General features: G+C 49.5%; 1 pseudogene; it reads right to left on the bottom strand.

Annotated features, from left to right (window-relative positions):
* Positions 1-2,142: 2,142 nt before the first annotated feature.
* On the bottom strand, positions 2,143-3,937 carry LOC143403045 (cysteine/serine-rich nuclear protein 1 pseudogene; annotated as a pseudogene).
* Between the last annotated feature and the right edge of the window lie 2,261 nt (positions 3,938-6,198).

The raw sequence follows: 6,198 nt of genomic DNA on the forward strand, positions 1-6,198 counted from the left end.
GTTTCATAATAAGTAAACCTTTGTGAAATATTTTGACCTTAATCTAATTAACAAGTAAGAACAATTGGATTTATTATAATTGCATCCAAGATGATTGCTTTTCTTTTTTCTTTTTTTTTTAATTTGTTCTTCCTAGATATACAGCACACTAGAGTAAAGATGCTGTTCTTTACAGTTCAATAAAGAACTTCTTTTTAACTGAAGTTCATCAGACCCAACCTTGTGAAGCAGTTTTCCTCCAATAGTACAATCATCACCCAACATAATAAACTCTACTTTGAGATTTTGCAAAAGGGCCATCAGTAAACACCAAATGCTGAGCAGGCACTCAATTATTTGCCTCCTCTCTCAGCCCTGCCACTGCTTCTTGTGACCTAGGGGCCAAAGTCATGGACCATTCACTCCTGGGTGAAACAGGCTCTGGAATCTGCAGAGATGACATTAATATCCCAGTTGCCTTTGTCACTGATCTTAGAAAAAGGGGCAATAGTCCCCCTTATGTTCTCAGCTGGAAGAACCCTGGTGGGAAACCTACATTTCCACTGGGAACTGCTCTCTAGGCCATGGGGGCTGCTCTATTGGGCCTACCCTCCACACAGACACTTGCCTAGAGCCCAGACTGGATAGAAACATCCCTAGTTTCTCCTGCCTGCCTTCCTGGAACCCTATGCTCATGACACAGAAGAACTCAAATTCAGCCTCAGGACAGTGCCATGCTGCAAAGCAACCAGACAGTCGCCTGCCTTGGCAGCTTTTCTTGGTCAAATCCATGTAGTCCTAGAGACAGGCTCCCCAGAAACATACTGATCTTTAACCCTGGCCCATTACAACTGAGTCCTAGTGGTGTGGCACGACATTTCTCCACAGAAAAGTCTTAACTAGGCTTCTCCAGAAATATTCACCATAGCTGGTTTTAGGACTGTCAGCAAAAGAGTTCCATGTAAATAAACTTTCTATTTTCATGTTGCCCTGTTTTACTTGGGCACTAGCTGGGAAGATACCAGCACTCTAGGTGCTGCACACCCCCTTACTAGTTTTTAAATAGAGCCTCTTTATTGGTATCTGTCAGCTCAGGTACTATGTGTTCCCACAGCACAAGCTCGCAAAGCTGCCTAGGCAAGGGGGCAGGCCCAGAGCCTAGCTTTCTTGGCACAGACACACAGAGAAATGAATAAATTATAGTTCTGACACTGAGGGATAATATAAAAGTTAATGTAAAATTCAAAATTCAACATCAGCAAACAGAGGGCATAAAAGCCCTAAGAGGCCACCCCTTAGCAAATGGCCTCAGGGTACATGGTGGGCTGGATGGAGTGCAGTGCCTCAAAGCCCTGCAGAGTCATGTTCATACCAAGGCAAGTCCCTTGCCCTTTCAGGGCATCTAATCTCCCCCTCCTACATTATAGGCTGGGAATGGAGGCCACTGCCTGTTGGAGGGAAGAAATTTGATCGGAGGGCAGGAAGCAAGGGGCTGGGTGGGGCAGGCATAAGGGGATTTTGGTCACAACTGGCCAGCCCAGCACCTGCTTACACAGCCATCCCTGAACCAGGCAACTAATAGGAGATCACAGGGCTTGCATCCACATCTGGTATACCCCAAAGCCCAGGCAGGACAGGATGCAGGACAAAAGGGACCCTGTCCCCAGCACTACCTACCAGCCAAAGAGGCACAGCTAAAGCTGCTTCAGTCTCCAAATAAATTATGGAAATAAATTACAGTCTTCACAGTCCAGAGGATCTAGCCACCTTATGGGTCTAGGGCTCAGAATGGCATGAGAAGTTTGAAGAGGCTGATTAGCCCCATTTCACTCTTCTTGGGCTAAGGAATATCATACAGAGACTGAAAAGAGGTCTGCGAAGCTCCAGGAGAGCCATATCTTCTCTTCCTGACACATGCTGTAGAGGTGGAAGAGCACTGTGGGGGTGTGGGGGGCCAGGCCACTGAAAGGGGGAAGTCCCTCCCCCTCTCTTCAGCATACAAAAGTTAATAAATAAATAAATTCATAGTGTTTTATGGAAGCCAGGAGGGCCCCCATACCTGTGGCTGAGCCAGCCAATAGGAAATTTGTTACAGGGGGAGACCCAAAATCACAAAAAAAGCAGCAACAGGGCTCTTGGGGCAAGGAAAAGGTATTCTAGTCCTCACAGCTGCACAGGCTCTACCAGAGAGGCCAGGGCAGTGTCCTCAAACTGGCTGTCGATGAAGGGGGCCAAGGCGTCGGCAAATGGTTCAGACAAACCCATGAGGGACTCCAAGAAGCAAGTGCTGCCATTCCCCAATGGAGAGAGGCCAGGCAAGGGGCCGTGGGATACCTCAAGGTTGTCTAGGCAGCCAGGCGCCTTCTGGGAGGTACAGTGAGGCCCCAAACTACAATCTGGCAGAGACTGGAGTAGCTCAAAAGAGTCACAGGAGGATAGGCTGAGGTCCACTGAGTTGCTCTGACGAATGTCCACACTGGGTGGCACTGAGGTGCCAGGGAGGCTACTTTCTCTCAACCCTTCAAAGCCACCATTTAGGAAGCAGCTAGCATCCAGGTTGGCATTTTCATCCAGGATGCCCAGCACAAAGCCAGAGCCAGAGTAGTTGTGGGTCCAGCTGACCAGGCCACCGGGGTCACCAGTAAAGATGTCAGTTGAGTAAAAGCAGCTGAGGTTGTCCAGGTTCTCTACACCGGCTTCCTTTTCCTCCTCCTCCCCACCAAGGTCAGAGTCACTGAAACTCAGGATCCGAGCCAGGCTGTCATCATCCACGCTTGGCTGGAAGCCAGGGCCAGGCAGGCCTGGATGGGTGGGGTGGTCTGGGGCCTCACTAGCGCCTGATGAGCAATGACATGAGAAATGACATGACATGTCATGACATGTTGGTCATGTCACTGCTGCAGCTATTGTCTCCCAGCTCACTGCTTGCTGGGGGGTTGGCCATCGGGAAAGAGAACACCATGCCCTGCTCCCCGGGGTTGGGTGGGCTGCCCTGTGATGGGGCCTCCAGCTCTCCAAGGCTCTCAGCCCCCTGCTCCAGCTGCAGGCGCTGTGGATGACATGGGTCTGCACATGCGCCTCATTAAATTCCACACGGCCTTTGGGTTCTCACAGCCCTCCTGACAGCAGCCACAGGGGAACCCTGTGTGGTCCATCTGGCATTTGATACCCACCAAGCTGCAGCTGCAGGTCTCAGGGTCACAGACCCTATCGCAGTGACAGCCACAGTCCTCACGGGATTGGCGCAGCGCCTGCACTTCCCGCTTCTCCTCATGGTGGATCCTTTGCACACAGGAAGCCCTCAGCAGAGCAGTTGTCACCTAGCTGGGTGGGGTTGCAGGAAGTTCACTTCTTCCAACCGGCCGCCCGCCACAGCCACTGCCAAGTCCTCTTCCCCAGAGGCATCACTGATGGCATCCACCATAAGTGGCAGGCTGCCTCCCCCTCAGGTACTCCAGAGGCCAAAAGCTTCCACCACTGCGTCGCCAGCTCCTCCTCTTTCAAAGGCTGGCGGACTTTCTCCCGCTGGACCCGGGCTTGTTCCTGTGTAAACTCACACAAGGAGAAGTGGCGGCAGGCGCTGTGGCGAGGGGCCGTGCCCAGAGTTCAGCCACCGTGGCTGGGCACACTGGTGAAGCCCTGGCACCGAGGGAAGTAGAAGACAGTGATGCCAGGGAAGGCAACACGGCACGGGCGCTCCCGAGGAGCCCGCTTCAAAATGGACCAAGGGTAAAACCTTGTTTTAACGAGGGTAAAACAGAAGTCCCGGTCAGGTAGGGACATCTGACCCCAGAGGCTCTCTTCAGCTGAGACTGAAGAGCTTGGGGAGCAGGCAGGAGACACAGTCAGAGGAGGTGGAGGAGCAGAACGAGGAGGAGTCCTCCTCCAGGTGGTCAAACTGCCTCTTCAGCAGCCCAGTCATGCTTGCAGAGGTGCTCTAGGGGCTGGCGACAGACTGCCTGAGAGCTCCTCAAGGACACCAGGGCGACCCTCGTCCCAGCCCTGCATGCTCCCAGCGCTGGGACTCTCTGGGCTCTGCCTGGCAGCTGTCAGTCAAGCCGCCCCTTGCTCTGCGCATCTGGCAGCGGCAGCAAAGGAAGACTTAGAACGCTTTCTTGATTGCTGCTGTCTTCACTTGAAGATATCGGACTCTTGCTTCTTTTTTTTTTTTAATTTTTTTTATTGATTGTTCAAAACATTACAAAGCTCTTGACATATCATATTTCATACATTAGATTTAAGTGGGTTATGCACTCGCATTTTTATCCCAAATACAGATTGCAGAATCACATTGGTTACACATCCACATTTTTACATAATGCCCTATTAGTAACTGTTGTATTCTGCTACCTTTCCTATCCTCTACTATCCCCCCTCCCCTCCCCTCCCATCTTCTCTCTCTATCCCAAACTGTAGTTCATTTCTCTCCTTGTTTATTTTCCATTCCCTTCACAACCTCTTATATGTAATTTTGTATAACAATGAGGGTCTCCCTCCATTTCCATGCAATTTCCCTTTTCTCTTCCTTTCCCTCCCACCTCATGTCTCTGTTTAATGTTAATCCTTTCTTCCTGCTCTTCCTCCCTGCTCTGTTCTTAGTTGCTCTCATTATATCAAAGAAGACATTTGGTATTTGTTTTTTAGGGATTGGCTAGCTTCACTAAGCAGGACTCTTGCTTCTTCACTCCTCCAAAGTGGGCGCTGAAAGTGATTGTTCAAGGAGTTTCTGGAAGCTTCTGTCCAGACTAGGAGAGCACTGTTGACCTCTCTTGTTTGGGGGCTTCAGCCACTTATGCAGCTACTGGTTCCTCCAGCTCTACAGCCTGCAGATGGCCATTGGGGACTATCCAACTTCTGCTCAAGACTCCCTGAGGCTGCTTGAGTCTGTAACCTTTGGGACCCAGGAGCACTGAGATTTCCCCTTCAACCATGTTTGGAGGAGTGTTTTGGAAGGGATCACCTAGAAGTAAAGCTTGTGTTTGCTAGTCCACCATGGAGGCTTCAGAGCTCTTGTGCACTTTTCTTCGGCTTCCTCAATAAAATTGTGCCAAAACGTGAAATTCTTGGGTATAGTGTACTTCTGCTGGGGATATTGGGGAAAAGAGGAGGCTCAGACCACTGGGTGGTGAGAGACACATCCAGATCTAAGTGGGTCAAGTCTGAATCTAAGGGGGCCCTCCCTCATTGTTCTGTCTCTGCATATTGGCAGCTTGGGTTAGTGTCCAGGGTAGAGGTAGGTACAGAGCACTGGTGTATTGGGTGTTCTACACACACCTCATCTCCAAGCAGTTACACAGCAGCCTTGAGAACCCAGATGGGAAATGATCTTCCTGTGCTACCCTGTCACCAGGTTCCCCCAAGGCTGTTTCAGGGGTGCCCTGTCACCTTGCAACTGACTAACTGACACCTCTGCCTGTCTTACATTCAAACCCACCTACAACCTCCTGAAAGAGATTCACAGTCTGACCAGGCATTTAGGATTCCAAGGAGTCAAGAAGCCAGAGTAGATAATCAAATCCAGCCAGAGAAGATGGCAAGCCTCCCAGTCTGGGTCACAACTGCCACTACACACTTGACTGCACTCACTGCAAGGCCTTTCAAGAGACCCAAGAAGCTAAACCTTCAAACTCTGGGCCTTGGTATGTACCCATTGGCATAGATCCTCCAAAAGACTCCACCCAGAGCATTTTGCTGCCAGGGCCCCTCCAAGGAACTCTACTAAAGATGGCCTTCATGGACCCTACTTTTCCTAGCATTTTTAAAATTTGAAATTGAAATCATGGGCTTTGGTTTTTGACAATCTTACAAAACGTATCTCCAGTGATTTTTAGTTTTTGTTTTGAGACATGATCTAATGAAGTTGCTGAACTGTCTTTATTTATTTATTTTTCCATACCAGGATTGAACTGAGGGGTACTCAACCACTGAGCCACATATCCAGCCCTATTTTGTATTTTATTTAGAGACAGAGTCTCACTGAGTTCTTAGCACCTCACCTTTGCTGAGGCTGGCTTAGAACTCCCAATCCTCCTTTCTCAGCTTCCCCAGCCACTGGGATTACAGGTGTGTTTCACTCTTCCCGCCCTGTTTTGAAGTTGTAATCCTCTTGTGTCAGCCTTCTAGGTCCCTGAGATTACAAACCTGTGCTGTCTTGACCCACGTGGCAAGATTTTTTTTTAATAGTTAGATTTATCTTTACAATTAATTTAGTATTCAGAA

This window comes from Callospermophilus lateralis, chromosome 1 (genome assembly GCF_048772815.1).
Source record: "Callospermophilus lateralis isolate mCalLat2 chromosome 1, mCalLat2.hap1, whole genome shotgun sequence".
Taxonomy (NCBI): domain Eukaryota; kingdom Metazoa; phylum Chordata; class Mammalia; order Rodentia; family Sciuridae; genus Callospermophilus; species Callospermophilus lateralis.